The sequence below is a fragment of the Chelonia mydas genome, chromosome 3 (assembly GCF_015237465.2).
Source record: "Chelonia mydas isolate rCheMyd1 chromosome 3, rCheMyd1.pri.v2, whole genome shotgun sequence".
NCBI classification, from domain to species: Eukaryota; Metazoa; Chordata; order Testudines; family Cheloniidae; genus Chelonia; species Chelonia mydas.
This window is the reverse complement of record NC_057851.1, coordinates 91,819,982-91,839,417: the sequence shown is the minus strand read 5'-3', so window position 1 is coordinate 91,839,417 and position 19,436 is coordinate 91,819,982. Positions and strand designations below refer to the sequence as shown.

Here is a 19,436-nt window from a genome sequence, read left to right as displayed (position 1 = left end):
GAATTCTCTGTAGTAACTCAGATCCCACCCCATCTAACATCCCATCACAGGCTATTGGGCATATCTACCGCTAATAGTCAAAGATCAATTAATTGATCATGTGCCTGCACATCCCAGATTATAATCAACACCTAATTATCTATTTTCCTGACATAGCTAGCACCCTTGCAGTGCAATGCAAAAATATAATACCGCCATTTTGATGTGGTCACACCAAACTACAAGCTATGAGACGCTTCAGCCTCAGTTCAGCAGAAGTTAATTAAAAAACAGTCCCAAGAGCTGCACACATTAGCAGCTGTGATACACAGAAAAAGAGAAGAATTAAAATAAGCTGGTTTTGATGGAGAGCAAAATAAAGGGCCCAATTCTCTGTTGGCCTGCACCATGTACCATCATTGGCACAGTGAAAAATAAGTGTTAAAAATCTGTAAAATGCTACTCCGTCAAAATCTTAGCCCTGGTTTACACTATGAGTTTAGGTCAAATTTAGCAGCATTAGATCGATTTAACCCTGCACCCGTCTACACGACCGAAGCCATTTTTGTCGACTTAAAGGGTGCTTAAAATTGATTTCTGTACTCCTCCCTGATGAGGGGATTAGCGCTGAAATAGACATCGCCGGGTCGAATTTGGGGTAGTGTGGATGCAATTCGATGGTATTGGCCTCCAGGAGCTATCCCAGAGTGCTCCATTGTGACCGCTCTGGACAGCACTTTCAACTCAGATGCACTAGCCAGGTACACAGGAGAAGCACTGGGAACTTTTGAATTTCATTTCCTGTTTGGCCAGCGTGGCGAGCTCATTGCCAGAGGTGACCATGCAGAGCTCATCAGCACAGGTGACCATGCAGTCCCAGAATCGAAAAAGAGCTCCAGCATGGACCGAACGGGAGGTACTGGATCTGATCGCTGTATGGGGAGACGAATCCGTGCTATCAGAACTCCCGTTCCAAAAGACGAAATGCCAATATATTTGAAAAAATCTCTAAGGGCATGATGGACAGAGGCTATAATAGGGACCTGCAGCAGTGCTGCCTGAAAATTAAGGAGCTCAGGCAAGCCTACCAAAAAACCAAAGAGGCAAACGGCCGCTCCAGGTCAGAGCCGCAGACAAGCCGCTTCTATGATGAGCTGCATGCAATTCTAGGGGGTGCCCCTACACTACCCCACCCCTGTCCGTGCACACCTGCAAAGGGGGAGTCTCACACAAGAAGGATGAGGATTTTGGGGGCGAGGAAGGTGATGACGAGGAGGATAAGGAGGGTAGCGCACAACAGGCAAGCGGAGAAACCGTTCTCCCTGACAGCCAGGAACTGTTTATCACCCTGGAGCCAATACCCTTCCAACCCTCCCAAGGCCGGCTCCCAGACCATGAAGCAGGAGAAAGTACCTCTGGTGAGTGTACCTTTGTAAATATAATACAAGGTTTAAAAGCAAGCGTGTTAAATAATTAATTTGCCCGGAAGACTTGGATGCATTCGCGGCCAGTACAGCTACTGGAAAAGTCTGTTAAGTTGTCTGGGGATGGAGTGGAAATCCTCCAGGGATATTGTTGAGGAGACATTCAGAGATGGCCGTTCCTGCTGGGCTGTTTGCCTGTGGCTGAAAAAAAATCATCTCCACTTTAGCCACGCGTTGCAGATGGGGGAGGGCGTTCATGCTGAGCTGTTCGCATTTGGCTGGCAGGGATCTTCGCTGATACTAGTCACGTGGTGGGAGGCGGGGTGAAGCGATCATCCCAGAGAACTGGGTGGGTGGATGATGACGGTTAGCACTGGGCACATTTCCAGAGGAAGAACACACGTACCCGGGAGCCCATGACAGACAACATGGAGAAATTTGCTATTGAGACAATAACAGCAGAGCAGAGTTGCAGCGGAAGCGGTGGATGACGACGGTTAGCAGTCCTAAAAATTCACCAATATGTCTGAGGTGCTTAAATATTACCATGATGTCCCTTAAGTACTTTGAGAGAAAGATAGCAGCAGCCTGAATCCTGATATGAATAGCTTGAGCACTGGCTTCTGTTAACTAAAGCAGCAAGGTTGAGATCTCTGCAGAATACATTTGATTTCTGGATTTCCTTAAAAAAACAATTTTTTTATTAAAGTTAATAATAGAAAAGTAATTTTGATTGTAACATCTCTACATTTAATTCAGAATCTAGGCCTGAACTACAGCAGAGGAAGTGTGTTTGGGGAAATTTAAGTACAAAATGTATTACTCTGGCCCCTCCCTTCTATAAATTACAACAAATACTGATTTCACTTGCTTTAAAGCTTTTCTTTACTCTTTTTTGTCCCCAGTACTGAAGTTCCAGTGCAGCATAGGTAAACAGGATTCCCTTCAGTTGCACTGAGCCATACCAGTTATGTAAAACAAAGTTTCACATCTGAGTCTGAAAGCACTACTATCTGAATCTGGTGACTTAAGCATTTTTAATTTATCTATTTGTTCCAACATCTTCTCTTTTTGATACCTCAATCTCTGATAGTACCTCAGCTTTATTAGCTGAAAAGAGACTAGACTCCAAGAAGGTCTTTCTATAACATTTGCTTTGGTGGAGACTGAGGCAAATTGGAAATTTAGCTTCTCTGCAATATTCTTATCTTTCTTAATTGCTCCCTTTACTCCCTGGTTGTCTGCTGGCTCCTCAAATTCTCTTGTAGGCTTCTTGTTTTTGTGTCTGAGTATTTGTTTTTCCAATTCTAATTTAGTCCTCCAAATTTCCATTTTATCTGCCATAGTTTATATTTTCTTCACTTTGGGTTTGATTTCCAATTTCTGAAGAAAATCCTTAAATATCAATGTCAATGTCAAGAACAAATCATGTCAAACCAACCTGATAGCTTTCTTTGACAGGGAAACAAGCCTTGTGGAAGGGGGCAAATGGTAGATGTGTGTATATCTTGACTTTAGTAAGGCTTTTGATACTGCCTTGCATGACATTCTCATAAACAAACTAGGGAAATATAACCTAGATGGTGCTACTATACGGTGGTGCATAACTGGTTGGAAAATTGTTCCCAGAGAGTAGTGATCAGTGGTTCACAATCATGCTGGAAGGGCATAACGAGTGGAGTCCCGCAGGGATCGGTTCTTTTGTTTATCATTTTTACAGTGCAAATATTTGTAATAAAATCATATAAAGTGAGTACTGTACACTTTGTATTTTGTGCTGTAATTGAAATCAATATATTTGAAAATGTAGAAAAATATCCAAAATATTTAATAAATTTCAACTGGTATTCTATTGTTTAACAGTACAATTAAAACAATGATTAATCGTGATTAATTTTTTTAATCACGGTTAATTTTTTTGAGTTAATCAAGTGAGTTAACTGCAATTAAGTGACAGCCCTAGTTAAAACACAAATGTTGACCTCACATGTTAAAATATGCAACATAAATATCCTTAAATGAAACTCTAAAGTTCTCAAGAACGATTTTTCTCATTTTGCCTCTCTGTAAATGTTGACTATTATCAATGGAAATGTTTTTTCATTGGTTTGTGTGTGTACAGTGAAATTGACATTTATCAATAAAAATCTAATATTTCCAAACCTAACTATGTTGGATATTTACAAAGTAATAAGCCTTCATTCCTATTGCTATTACCCAAGCATAAGCCAGAATAAATTTATGCAAATTATTTGTCACACAAAGGACCACATTCATCTTTGAACATCATTCCTAAACTCATCCCTGACATATGAAGATCTTGTTTCTAAGAAATAAAATTAAAGTCAGGGAAAGACAGTGAGTCAAGTAAAGGCTGCAGTTCCAAAATCTTAGTACACCATAACATTGTCTGAAGGGGATCTGAATACTCATGATTAGTGATTTGTTCTTTTCTATTTTTAGTCTTCATCTTCAGAGACTGGCTGTTGAGACAATTCACAGTCCATCTTGTATTGGACGCCACATGTAATCTTATGGTTTAGAAGCTCATTACTATTATTCAGCGGTGGATAGACAGTGCATGAAGATCATCCGTGCCTACTTTAAAGTACCCCTCTAGAATTACTAATCAAGATCACACAAGGATCAAACTAAAGCAACAGGAAAGGATAAAAGAATTATATGTGGGTACTTTCTTTTTAAATTTAAGATTCATCTCCCCAGCAGCACTACCATGCAATAAAGCTTTCTGCTATAATGTTCCAAGAAAATTTCTACCTGATCCATGAGACAACAAAATTATGGAAAAATATGGAGTTTGTGTGGGTGAGATGCGCAAAATGTGGAGGAGTTAGTTTCCTAAAGGCAAAAAAGAAAAATACTATATTTTAATGCCAAATATGAATTTCAATCCAATGAAGCAATTTAATCCCACTGATACAAGTGAGTTGACAGCCTAAATGTGGGATGATGGGACTCCTCAGGTGCCTAAAGTGAAGTATTTGCTTCAGTTCTTACTGGATTAGTGCAAGGCTGTATGTCTCTTACGGAGCTTGAAGGATGTATAATCTGCTTGAAGTACTGTTTTCTAAACACCTTTGTGCAGCAGTTTGTGAGCCATGCTAGTCCATCAGAGAAATATATATTTAAAACACTTCTTAAAAATCTGCACTATTTACGATACCCAATAGACTGAATTGTTCCAGTCTATCATGTAAATCCTATTTGGAATGTGTGTTATGCATTACAAATTTTTGCAAAGCCTATGTCTTAATTCACTAGTAGGGCCTAATCCTACAGTTCTTACTCAGACAAAAATCACTGAAGTACTGTTCCCCCTTAAATATTCAACTATGCAATGTGCCAGGGCAGTGGGGAGGAGGTAGAGGGTAGGGAGCTCTGCTACTGTTTCTGCATTGCTGTCTGGAATGCAGATTGTATTGCATTTCTCTCTGGGGTTAACAGTTTTTCTTTTAAATTAAGGATTTCCCTCATTTTTAAAAAAATACAGCGACAACAAATATCCACCAGCACCAATTGCTTTTTAAGTGCTAAGCATGTAGATAATCTGAATGGTACTGTATCTCATTAGCATATAGTGGAGCTGGACTAATGTAGGCAAGTTCTGTCTGCCTTTATAATGGTACATGTATATTTCCATGAGTAAAGCTTTACAGGTATCCTAGAAAACCCTTTAACCTATTAGAAACTGAGAAGTCAGCTGACTCTAGCTCAGCAAAACCTGTTTTTTCTCTATCTGACTCCGTATCAGGGGTGCTGGAACTAGGGGTACAGGAGCGTGGCAGCACCCCCAGGCTTGAACTGGTTTCCATCCTATACAGGGTTTGTGATTTTATTCAGTGGCTTTCAGCCCCCCCCCCCCCCCCCACTATACAAATGGGTCCAACCCGACTGGTGCATATCATCCAGAGTTCATTCATAATAGCAAATGAGAGAAACAGCCTGTTAGCCGCTTTGGTTTCAGGGTTTCCTGGCTAATGCTAAGCAGTTTGGTTTTACAGGTTTTTTTTGTTCCATGTTTTCAAATTTCAACATGCTGAGACCCTGAGTCTTTAAAAATTAAAGGCCAGATTCTCATCTGGTATAAACTGATATAGCTTCCACTGAATTCAATGGAGCTCCTCTAAATTATTCCCAGCTGAGAATCTAATCCTAAAATACAAAAGTGTCTACATGTCCCTTATGCATCTCAATCTGCTCACCGAACTCAATTTTGGTTCCTCAAGCCTTCAGATGATGTCACACCAATACCTTTGTGTGCTGCATTTTCTCAGGGTGCAATATCTACTGTATAGGCCTAATTTCTTTTTTTTTTTCAAACTTGGTCACCTCCAAATACCCATATGATGATCCTCAATGGTGATTTGACATCCAACGTGGAGGATTTAGACATCATGGTAAGCTGCCCATTTTTGGGAACTGGGTTCTCCGGGTCTGCCAATATATCTAAATACACACATATCTGTATCTATGTACAGACACACTCAGACCTTTCTGGGTATAGTGGTTGCCATTAAAATCTTTATGATTTCGCCCTTTGCCTAATTAGCATAATTAACATGGGGATTCTGTGAATATTAAAATAATATTAATTATTGTAAATGGCAATTTAAATTTTTTAATGTAGCCCGTGTGCATATAAATGCCTAATAATCAGCCAATACTTGCAGTCCTAACTCCAACTGAGATCAATGCATTTTTTTCCTTTAGGACTTAGTATGGACTGCATTTAGCCCACAGTTTGCTGAAATTCAGAACAAATGAATTGCATGGTGCAGCCTTTCTATGGCTGTACATAATTATTGCTGCTGCTGAAAAGGATTTGAGTAGAGGCATCAGTCAGATGTGGAGTGAACAGAAGGAGAGACAGCTAGCCAGAAACCAGTATGACATAACTGGACAATGACAAAAGACAAGGAAAGCCAAGACACCTTCTCTTATTAAAGACTTTTTAAACAATCAAATAAAAGCTTTATAACTAACACATATACTATATTGGGCCAGATCAGCAGCTGAGCATTTGCTTGAAAACAGATACGCCAGCTTCCACTAGATGAGAATCTGGCCCAGTGTATATTATAAAGACAATGATAAAATTAAAGCAACAAAATAAACCCTCCATTCATATTTAAAGGCATGTAACTCCCATGGCTGAACCCTGGATCTATATTGAACCAATAAAACATTTGAACCTCTAGTGAAGTTTGCTCATGCCTGAACTCGTAGGACATCTTCAATATTACCAGTGATTGTAGTATTATTGCAGACAGCAGGATCGTATTTAGTGTAGCCAACACTGAACACATTGATTGTTTAAAAAATATAAATCTGGAAGTCATCCCAGATCACACATCTGCCCCTCTAACTCACATTTATTCAACATGAATGGACTTCTCTCTCCAATGCATGTGTGGGTGAGCTCCCAAAAAGTATTTGGCTACACAGTGGCTTGCTAACAAATAGGAGCTAAAACACCTACTGCATATTAGATACTGTATATAGAACAGAAACTGTGCAAATTGTCAATTCATGCGCATAAAATCTCATCTACCTGTTGTTTTATTTAGGGGCAGTTGGAAATAGATCCAATAAAAACAGAAAATCTATAGGAAGTAATTTTCTTTTTCTTTTTGGTTGTCTTGTATCTCCTTCACCCTCTCCTACCCATTCTGATGCTTTTTTTCATACTACACTCTTGAAACCTTTTAATTCTTCCTGTCATCATAGGGATTTCTTGTATTCTCGGTGTGAACTACACTGAGTTAGGTGAGCAGATTGAATAGCACATGGGACAAAAGAAGGGACATGTATACACTCTTATATTTTAGGACTCTGGGTGAACTAGCTGCAGGTGTAAATCAGTCAGCCATCCAAATGCCAAGATTATGGAAGCAAAAAATACAGGTACAAATTGTGCCCACAAAAATGTTACCCTATCAAAATAAAGGGTGACATTCTGTCTACACCTCTACTCACATGACCACATCAACCATGATAGGATTGTATGGTTCTTCAGATAGCATCTGGCACTGTTTTTGAAAAGTCACAAATTTAAAGGTGCCTTAGGAAAGCATCAAAAACTAAAAGGGGGTAAAGTAGAGCTGGGGCCAACACGCTAATTATAGATCATGAATAGAACTCCCCCAAAATTTAGGGAGGGAAGGACAGCATTAGAACCTGGGGTATTGGCTCAAACCATCTTTAGAAGGTGTTTATCTACCAGTATAAACACAAGAACAACCTAATGGGGCATATTCTGCCACTCATATTCATGTTGAGGGGTATCTTACTTCATGGATAGTTTTGGTAAAACAAAGGTACGAGCCATTGCAAAGTGGTCAAACTGGGCCTTATGTTTGGATGGTATTATTTCAGCAGGTTTCACCAGACACTATATGCTGTTAGGTTTCAGGCTCTCCAAAGGGATTGATTTTTGCAAGTCCCTCATTTAGCTGGAGGGCATTCAACTATATTTTGCTAGCAAAAGAGTTAATGGATTTAACCTTTTGAAAAATGTACTTCTTTACATGCATATGATATGATGGATAGTTAACTGCATACACAGTGGTAAACAGAGGTGAAAAACAAATTAATTGGAAGGTATAGAGTTTATTGTTTGTTCTCTGTTTGATAGATGGATCTCATTATTTTCCTTAGGCAGACAAAGCCATAACAGTTTCCAGAGAAAGGAGAAGTGGCAGCTCCAGGAAAGTGCTTACAGATGGACAGCCAGCAGGCTAAAAATATTACTTCTGTCCACTTCATCAATAAACTGACTCTATGCAGAATAGCAATTATTCTTCTCCTGCTTGTGCTGCCCTTTGTGAGGCATGAGGACTGTTATTGATAACAGGGTATATAGTGCAAAATATATACAGTAACACAAACTCATTTACTATAGTAAATCTATACTGGGTAGCAGTGCTGCTTTTTATGCCATTATTTAAAGAGGCAGTATGCACTCGTCAATGTCCAAGAGGATTATGCTGATCCTGTGCTTTGCTACTACCCTATTAATGATTAATGATACAGATTTATTATTTGCCTATATTTAGATACCATGTATTCTACACTCCCAAAAAGAGCACGACTGCGTTATCTTTAATAGATTTAAACGAAACAAGGAAAAGCCTTTATAGTCTTTGATACAGACAGGGCTTGATCCTAATAAGAGCCAAGCAACTCCTGGAGTTGCTGAGTTCCCTCAGATGAAATCAATGGGTCTACTTGTGTGCTCAAAGTTAAGCAGGTGCTTAAGGCACATTTGCTAGATCAGGGCCACAGTGCTCTGCACTAATGGAGCCATGAGTGTACCCCACTTATACACACAGTAATATTGGAATATCAGCCGTGACAACCGATTGCCACGTTTCCAATACATTAGAAAAAGAAATACACATAAAGAAAGATTTAAAGCTGCAACATTGAACTGGTTAATCTATAATCAGCAAAATACAGTGTAAATTTAAGGATTTTTGATGAAGGCATATGGCATTTGTGATATGGTTATGAGGATTTGGTTGAAAGGCCTGCCTATTTAGATAATAAGCTTTTGAGGGAAAGGACCTTTCATTACCTCCTTGTACAATGCCTAGCACGAGGCCCTGATCTTCACTGGGACCTTTGGGCACTACTGCAACATAAATATAAAAATTAGTTAATAATCTTACAGCTGAGTGAGACCGTCAGGACAGGGATAGTAGAGGCCTCCGGCTGGAAGTCTCAGGGCCTTGTCATGCCCTGCCCAGGAAAAGAGCTACTGAGGAGTCCTCCAAGCAGCCTAGAGTGGCTGCAGGAGAAGCATCCCCCAGGAATGACCAGCCCCTTATCCACCAGACACTTACAGAATTACCAGACCTGCTGTTCCCAAAGGGACCAGAGCTTACTAGTTCGCCTTAGAACACTGCTCTGCTTAATGCACTGCACTTAGATTTGTTTATAGAGAAAGCAAGTATAGGTTTATTTAGCACAGAATAGAGATTCCGATGATAGCTAACAGAAATAATGGAAACAAAGAGTTACATATAAAACAAAATCATAATACACCTTCTAGAGCCTAAACTCAGCTAACAAAATTCCCTCGTCTGATAAGGAACTGCTTACTCCAAAGTTCTTCTCACAGCTTTTTTCAACCTTGCAACTTTTCTTTCATGAGACAAAGCCCGCTAGCAAGTTGCCTCCCTTTGATGAAGGATGCAAGGGCACCTCTCTGTATCCCCAGGTATACCAGACCAGACCTTGGATTTCCTGAAAATAGGGATCCCCTGCTGATGTTTATCTCTTCCTGTTAATTTTCTTTGGACATCCCCTCAGGCTCTTCATTAGCATTTGACTCAGTTTGCTAACAGAATTCTATTGTAAGACACACAATTCACAATGGTTAGTTAGAGAGATAAGTGTCCAAAGCACACTACCTTTGAGTGAACTGCCTTCAACCTCAAGCCCTAAGACCATTATTCCAGTATATCAAAAATATATTTTCACATTATCTGCACACTGATTATGATGGCAAATGTGACAGGCTTTCATTAGAGATCTTTACATAATATTATTTGGTGGACTTTGTATGTAGACATTGGATCCAGGGGATCCCTATAACCCTTATGCACCCCTGTGCCTTCTGCCATATGGCACAAAGTGGTCCCTGGGCCACAATCACTTAAGCCCTTTTCCTGCAAACTCATATCCAGGGGTGGACCCTGTGCATATTCCGATTCTCTTCCATGGAACTACTCCCATACTTAAAGTTAGGCTTGTGCTTAAGTACCTACTAAACCAGGGCCTCAATCAGCAGCTGCTCTGCAGATCACTACAGACCTGTTTTATTGTCTGTATTCTTGTAAGCTGGTGGCTTTATCTAAAAGAGATCCTGTCCATCATCGTTTTGGTATCCATAATTAAGGCTGCGAGTCTGTTTTGGAGGTCACGGAAGTCATGGATTCCATGACTTTCCGTGACTTCTGCAGCGGCTGGGCCAGCAGCAGCAATTTGGGTGTGTAGGAGGGGGCTAGGGAAAGGGGGTTGCAGGTTATAGGGGGAGAGTGCTTATCTTGAGATGGGGGACTCCCCAGTTTCCACTGGCATGGCTCTGCAGCTCCTAGGCAGAGGAGGGGCAAGGGGGCTCCATGACCTGCCCACACCCACAGGCCCTGTCCCCACAGTTCCCATTGGCTGTGGCTCCCGGCCAATGGGAGCTACGCAGCTGGGGCTTGTGGCGGGAGCACCCGTGGCCCCCCCGCCCAAGTTTTAGTTAGGGGTATATAGTAAAAGTCATGGACAGGTCACGGGCCATGAATTTTTGTTTACTGCCCATGACCTGTCCATAACTAAAAATAACCGTGACTAAAACATAGCCTTATCCATAATCATTTTCATGGTATAAAATGAAAAATTCCAAAGACTGATACTAGCTGATGATGCTCATACCATTAACAACATAACACCTATTAGTGCCATTGCGAGTCCCAAAATAATTAAAAGGGCATTGCCCCAGAAAAGGCAAGGCAGAATATTTTTGTATATTGGCTATACTCTTACTATACTTTACATATACTTGCGAGTACTTTAGTATATTTAATTATTGTTTTTATTTTATAAAATATAAATAGAATTGTTGGCACTCCACGAGAGAGTGTTGGGTACAGAAGTTAAAACCTTGATCCTGCAGTCTGATCCACGTGGCTAGGCCTTTGAACATGCACTGAGTTCAGCTAGAAATCAATGGGGCTCTGAATGGTTGCAGGGATCTTCCATACAGATCAGCTTGCAGGTTGAGGGGCTAACCAAGTACAATGGAGCTGGGCCAACAAGCGTTGCGGATTGCTGTAAGTACTTTAATGTTGTAAAACTATATACATTATTTATGTTAATCAGTTCATCCCACCTGCTGTAGGTTTCTTCAAACAGATTAACTTTAGCCTGTAACAAGCAGTACCTCCTTTCATTTCTCTTAATTTTTTTTTATTCCTGTAACTACATAAAAAGCCAGCTAAAATCTTTTACACAATTACAAGAAAAATATACCAGAAAAACAGCATGTTTGTATCTTCAGGTTGCTATTATTTACAAAATTATAATCCTGAGGCACAGCTGAAATGGAAAAAAAAAGTTTTGAAATAATCAGGTTGCCTGTAAAAAAACAAATCAAAAGCCTAATAGGTATATTGAATACCCATTTTTCTAAAGAAATGCAGGGCAATACTGATAACATGAGGTTAAGCTGGGAAAAAAAGTAAGCCAACAAATCTCTCCAAAGGATGTAGAAAAATATAACGCTAACCTTTATAAACAGCACAAAATTTCTTGCAAGCTAAAAGTACAAATGGAAAATTATGACAAAATATTTTGCATATACCAGATTTACAAGAATAACAGATGCAAAATTCGGATAAAAGTATAGACAAAACACTGCCGCATAGGGACCCATTTTCATATGATATAAGACTTTCCCAAATTGAAGGAATTCTGGTGTGACATTAGAAAATGTATGCAAGACTTAGCTCAGGAACATCCGCAGCCAAATTCGTCTGATTGTGATATTAGAGAAATGTCCTTATCCAATTAAATTAAACAAAGATAGATACTTGTTTAAAATTCTTGTGACTGCAGCCCATAAGTTTACGTCAACTGCCTCTTAAAAGAGTGAGTGATATGCTAGCCAATCTACGTCCATTAGACATAGATTAACACAATGAATGATGCTATTGGACAATACTTAGCACAAAAGTGTTGAGGAATCTCTTTGAACTGAGTACTATGTACAGTAATTTTGGCCATAAGACTGTTTTCAAAATCATGTAGAGCCTGATCTAATAGCCACTAAAAGCAATGGCAGTCTTTCTATTTACTCCAATAGGCACCGGATCAGAACCTTCGTTAACCCAGCTCTGATGTTGAGAGGATAGATTTAATTTCAACCTAGTTACATACAAATACTTACCTTTAGATCAAATTTTTTAAAGTTCCCCAGCTGATACATTTGAAAGTTACATTTAGATAGGAGGCAAAAGCCAGATACTTTACAGTTTCCTTAAATCCTAATGGCATCATCTCCTTTGAACTGCATTCCAATACTGCTGGAAAGAAATTCTCAGTGCTTCTGTGACAGGAATAACTTGTTCTATGGTTCTGATTTTTAACAAGGGATAATTTAAATATTTATTAAGCTCATCTGGTTAAAAAAGGAAAAATTCCCATACAGTCACAAGAGGCTCCTACAAAGAATCACTTTTAATTAATCTGGTTTTGGGGGATGAGGACAAAGACACATTCAAGCACTGCCATTACTGATGTGTTTCTAGGAAAAACTAATTTCACAAATATTTGCCTTGTGCAACAGGAACAACAAAAACATACCTACTGTATGACACACATTTCTTTATGCACTGCAAGATTAAATAACCCAGATAATTACTTCAGCAAAGATGCAGTCTAAGATTTAGATGAATATCTGTCTCCTGTAGCTGAAAAATACATAAAACATTTCCAATATTGGTACATCCAAGTGAGCAGTTCCTGAAGCTAACTCCTCTAAAAGCAACAAGGAATTATCACACTTTTTGTAAGCAATGTTTGTTTACACAAAATGCTAACTGGCCACATGTGACATGACATTTCCTACCTTCTATAATTTAACAGTAAAAAATCTGATATAAAATATAATTGCATAATGGCAAGGTGCCAATTGCGACAGTCAGTTTTATGACATGTACATGTACCAGCTACAAAGCAGAGGGAGGCCATCAACTCATTTCATGCAAACCAGCCAACAGCTATCATATGCTAACCACTTTCAGTCACTATTGACTGCGCAATATTCAAACCAGTGACCCAGAAGTGAAATGTTTTGTATCTATTATCCATCGCCATTTGAAGCAACCACATGCTGGACCAGAGGGATCCTTCTTCCCTGCCCGGCTGAAAACATTTATCCAGTTTGCTGGGTTTTGAATTGAGACTATGTTATCAAATGCATTCAGCTCAGAAGTTTCATATTAAGATGTCTGGAATGAGCACTGGCATTTAAAACATTAGGATTAACTCAAAAACTAAGACAAAAAGTTAAGTCATTTTTTCCTCCTTTTAGACAAGAGACCACTAAGATCTAAAATTACATGGAAACATATTAGCATTATATAACTCTTAGAAGATTAATTTATATAGTAACTCTTGTAAGGCAACCTTTTAATCATAATTTCCTTCCTTCAGTGATTCGTGGTAGCACCTTTCAGCTTCAGGATGACCTTGCCAAAATATTGTTTCATCTAGTTCTCACAACCCCACTCTTGCATGAGAAAAGGGCAAATGCATCCTTAAGAATTTGTACTCTCCATAAATGAAAGGCTACACTGGTTTAATCTGAATACTTCTCATGCCCCTAGTTGTCCTTATGCTCTGCTAGGTTTTATGAGACTACTTGTCTCACAAGCAAAATCAGGTTACTGGTCTTCGCATTTCTACTGCTTTCTACATATGGTTTATCTTCTTTTTCTTTACAGCCTAAGGTAGATTAATTACTTGTGTTCACTATCTTAAATATGTCAGTGAACATCTGTATTTAATTTTATATGCTCCCTCTGCAGCCTCTATTATTCTTCTCAGTTTAAAGTGAATTATTGAGGAATAAGCAAAGAGTCCTTACTGCAGGTTTATCTACATACATGGGAAAAAGAATTAGTGTTTTGTCTCTGCTGCAAAGTTTTCTTGGAGATCTCTAATCACCCTTAGAATTATACTCTAATGAAAATCTATTAATCTTATGGCTTTTCCAACACTGAAAATGTAATACTACTTACCTAAGAAACATACTTCAGTCATAAAAACCCTCAACATTTCTAAATAAGATAGATACTGCAGGAGTGGCCAAAATATGTTGTATAAAAATAGATTAACTTCAATTTATAAACCAACTATTCTGTTTATCTGTAAAGAACAACAACTCATTATTTTTACTTATAGGTCTTCACTCATAAATAAAATAGGTGAAGACTCAGAAGCAAAAATAATGAGTTGTTATACTTTAACAGATTAATCCTGTTATTTATACTAATACTTCTTCATTTGGATTATGTTAAATCATTTAGTTTCAAAGGTACACAGAACAGAGAAAGATTTGTCTAAAAAAAAAAATCAGATAACCAGCGGGCAGCCAGCAAAATGAAAAAGCTATAATCTTTGTCTGAGACTTTTCATTCTCGTACTCCTGGTCTAGTAACTTTCCCAAATCCCAGACATGGTACAACAAAATAAGGTAAGGAGTAAATTCAGTTGCTGGTTTCAGGTTTCTAATCCCTTCCTGTTTCCTTGGAAACTATGACTGGCTCAGGAAAAACAGGCTGAGGATTAAAAAAATAATAATTTCTGTAAAAATGTATCCTTGTCCTGCTCTAGGACTTCGTTTCCAGGAGCAGAAAATCTCCAGCAGGCAACACGCAGCCAAGAGTTGTGAGTGAAAACTCCACGGCAAATTTCCCCAAACTAGCTTACAGAAAAGAAAGTGTGTAGCATTTCAAGGGTCTGTTCCAATTCCCACTGAAATCAATTGAAGTTATCCTGTTGACTTCAATGGGATTTGGCTACTACTCCAAACTCTCGGAAATATCTTATTAAAGTGGTTATCTGAGGGAAGACCAGCGAGTTTAATCCACGCTGTCTGGATGTACTAGATATGTATACAAACTGGAACATTCACTGGCCAGATTCTACCATCCAGACTGCTTGCAGTTGGATGAATATATTAAATATAAAACAAACTGTACGTGCACACTGTATTATCACAACACTTTTAATATGTTAATTTATATATATTGCATATTTACTAAAAGGGCCTGGGAGGAAAGGGTATAGCAGTAGTAACCCTGAATTAGGTTCAGTTCTTTTAAAAACTGCATGATATCAACTTTGATTTTTTAAAAGTGAGTTAAATGTAATTTAGAAAGAATGAGATGAAACACTATAATCACTATTACCATGAAATAACCACTTAGGCTCATTTTTAAGCCTCTGAAACAGACAAAGGTTACTGGGTTACCATCCCTATTCTCTATCAGTTAAGTATTAAGCGCTTATGCCTGAGGTTTGCAGTGATCATTCAGACAAGGGCAAACAAGAATGTGTCAGTGTTCTAACAGACTCAGCCCACAGAATGAATTTTGTTACTAATATTAATCTTTCAGCCAAGCTTGTGATAAACCATTAGGATCCCAATATATTTTCTTTGATTTCATATCTCATTGTTCATAGCCTGTATCATTGGATTTAGTCTAGCTCTCTATGGACTAAAACAGTGGTTGTCAGCCAGGGGTACATGTACCCCTGGAAATACTCAGAGGTCTTCCAGGGGTACATAACTCATCTAGATATTTGCCTAGTTTTACAACAGACTGCACAAAAAGCACCAGCACAGTGAATACAAACTAAAATTTCATACAGACAATGACTTGTTTGTACTGTTCAGTATACTACACACTGAAATGTAAGTACAATATTTATATTCCAATTGATTTTATTATATGGCAAACATGAGAAAATAAACAATTTTTCAGTACTAGTGTGCTGTGACACTTTTGTATTTTTATGTCTGATTTTGTAAGCAAGTAGTTTTTAAGTGAGGTGAAACTTGGAGATATGCAAGACAAATCAGACTCCTGAAAGGGGTACAGTAGTCTGGAAAGGTTGAGAACCACTGGACTAAAAGAAACACACATGCCTGTCCTGTCATTTAATTTGTAAAGCCAAGTAACTTGGCTATAAAATGATATGTGCATTTTACTTTTCACGGTAATGTGGGCATGGGAAAACAATCTTTTTACTTTTTTTGTGCCTAGTTGTGTCGTTATTTAGCTAATGACATATATTCAGCATCCTGTAGAATACCCTCAGGCATCTGTTGTGCAAAAGGTAGGTATGAAGGAATCCCATCTCTCATGCCTTTGCTATTATTGAAAAGTTTTTCCTTTACTTTGTGTGGCAATACTCTCACTTCCAAATCCTAAAGTGGTGGGCTATGTGCACAATGGGCCCGATCCAAGTCTACTGAAGCCAGTGGGAGTCAGAGAAACAGAAAGATTGTATCCATAAGGACAAAATCTAATTTTATGTTAAAGCAAAGAGAACTTCTAATGGGAAAGATCATCAACTGCTGTGCAACACTCACAGAACTTTGCAGAGGTGACAAAGCAAAGGAGACACATAAGGAACCAGATTCTCACTGCTATCAACTCATTTGGCTGCCTAAATTTAAAAAAAAAAGTGTTTGAGAAACTAATAGAAATGGGAAGTCCTTCAAAAAGAATACTGTCAAGGTTCCTTCCCAACTCTGAACTCTAGGGTACAGATGTGGGGACCTGCATGAAAAATCCCCAAAGCTTATTTTTACCAGCTTAGGTTAAAACTTCCCCAAGGTACAAACTATTTTACCTATTGTCCCTGGACATTTTTGCTGCCACCACCAAGCGTCTAACAAATATAACAGAGAAAGAGCCCACTTGGAAACGTCTTTCCCCCCAAAATCCCCCCAAGCCCTACACCCCCTTTCCTGGGGAAGGCTTGATAAAAATCCTCACCAATTTACATAGGTGAACACAGACCCAAACCCTTGGATCTTAAGAACAATGAAAAAGCAATCAGGTTCTTAAAAGAAGAATTTTAATTAAAGAAAAAGTAACAGAATCACCTCTGTAAAATCAGGATGGTAACTACCTTACAGGGTAATCAGATTCAAAACACAGAGAATCCCTCTAGGCTAAACCTTAAGTTACAAAAAGACACGAAAGCAGGAATATACATTCCACCCAGCACAACTTATTTTATCAGCCATTTAAACAAAACAGAATCTAATGCATATCTAACTAGATTGCCTACTGACTTTTTACAGGAGTTCTGACCTGCATTCCTGCTCTGGTCCCGGCAAAAGCAACACACAGACAGAGAAAACCCTTTGTTTCCCCGCCCTCCAGCTTTGAAAGTATCTTGTCTCCTCATTGGTCATTTTGGTCAGGTGCTAGGGAGGTTGTATTAGCTTCTTAACTAACCTGCCGGTTCAGGTTTGGTGGGGCCCTCTGGTGTTGGGGTTGCAAGTACGGGATTCAGTACTGGCAATGGGTCTGGTGCTGGTTGTTCCACCAGTTCCAGTTCTGGGGCTGGCTCTGTCTGGGTCTCTGGGACTGGATCCACTACTGCTGTTGCAGACGTTGGCATGGGGTCTGGTTCCATCGCCTCTGACCAGGTTCTGGTAGAAGTTTCCGGAACAGAGCTAGGAGGGACAGCTTTCTTAGCCTGGCTGCAGGTGACCATTCTCACCCTCTTGGCTCGCTTCACATGATTGGCCAAGTCTTCCCCCAACTGCATGGAGATGGGATAATCATCATAGACTGCAAAAGTCCAAGTTCCTGACCAGCCCTTGTGCTGGACAGGCAACTTGGCTGTAGGCAAATTGAAAGAGTTGGACTAGAAGGGTTAAATTGTCACTTAGATCTCTGGGTCAATTAAATTTGGGTCCACTAAGGAAGCATGGATAGCCGACACTTGTGCTCCAGTGTCCCTCCACGTGGTGACCTTCTTCCCGCCCACACTCACAGTTTCCCTCTGCTCTGAGGGTATCTGGGAGGTATCTGGGCCTGAGGACCTCTGGTGTGATTCCCGTGCAATGAACTGTAATCTGTTGGGGTTCTTGGGCAGTTGGCCTTTTCATGCCCTGGCTTGTTACATTTAAAACATCAGCCAGCTGACGGGTCACTGGGGTGAAGTGGGTTGCTGGAGAATGGTGTGGCAGAACGATAAGGTGTCTGGAGTATTCCTTGGTGTGTAGTTGGGGCCTTGGGCTGCCCCCGGTAGTAGGGTGTGGTCTGAGGGTGTCCCTTCTGGTATCCGCTCCAACTGCAACCAGGGTTGTTCCTCTCTCCTCCCTCCACCCGTTTTGTTCTGGCTTGCCCCGCCTCTCTGGCGGTCTGGGACTGCTCGTATCCATCAGCATAAGAAGCAAGACTTTCTGCTGAGTCCATTTCCTTATCCCATAAACACTGTTTTATTTCCTCCTTGGACATATTCAGGAATTGCTCCTGAGCTATCAAATCACACATTCTGTCAAAGCTAGTGACACCCCTTCCTTGGACCCATTTATTTAACAGATCCTTCATCTGGTTTAGATAAGTCACATTACTTAGTCCAGGCCCTCTCTTAAGGGTTCGAAATTTTACTCTGTATGTTTCAGATGTAATTTGAAATTGCTTTAAAACCAAATCCTTGAACTTATTATAGTCAGAAGCCTCATCAATAGGCATCTTATTGAATATGTCCAGAGCTCTTCCAGTTAATTTTGCGACCAATGTGGTCATCTTGTGAGCTTTAGGAATTTTATGGAGAGTGCACAGTCTCTCAAAGGTGAGAAAATATTCAGCAATATCACCAGATACATCATACTGTGGACATAGTCGCTCCCATTTGTGGATTGTTGGGGAAGGATGGTTAGGGTTATCCAGTAGATTCCGCTCAGCCTTTGCCTTCTTCATCTCCATCTCCAGTGCATGCTTTCTCTCTTTTTTCCTTCTCCGCCTCAGCATGCTTCCTCTCTTTTTCCTTTTCCTCCATTTCTTTTTCCCTTGCCTCCATAGCTCTCCTGTGGGCAGCCTCCCTTTCCTCCTCAGCATCCTTCCATTCTTTTTCCTTTTCTCCGTAGCTCTCCTGTGGGCAGCCTCTTGGGCTTTTTCCTTTTCTGCCATTTCTTTTTCCTTTGCCTCCTTAGCTCTCCTGTGGGCAGCCTCTTTGGCTGTTTCTGCCTTGGGTTCTGTCATGTTTGCCTCTCTGTTTTTAACTAACTTTACACCCGAGAGTTAGATATAAAACAAAAACAAACAAACAAACAAACAAAACTTGGCTTGTCAAAAAAAATAGGTTGTGCTGTAACTGGATACCTATGTTTTCTGATAGTGGTTGTCAGCCTACAGAAAAATCCTTAAAAAAAAAAAAACTAACCCCTTTGTCTCCAGGCAAATAGACAGAAAAAGCCTCTAGTTG

The 19,436-nt window shown here is 39.7% G+C and overlaps 1 protein-coding gene across 2 annotated transcripts in view; it reads right to left on the bottom strand.

The window, feature by feature from the left end:
• NKAIN2 (sodium/potassium transporting ATPase interacting 2) overlaps positions 1 to 19,436 on the bottom strand; it is a 751,810-nt gene that overhangs the window by 548,784 nt on the left and 183,590 nt on the right. The gene's annotated exons all lie outside the window — the stretch shown is intronic.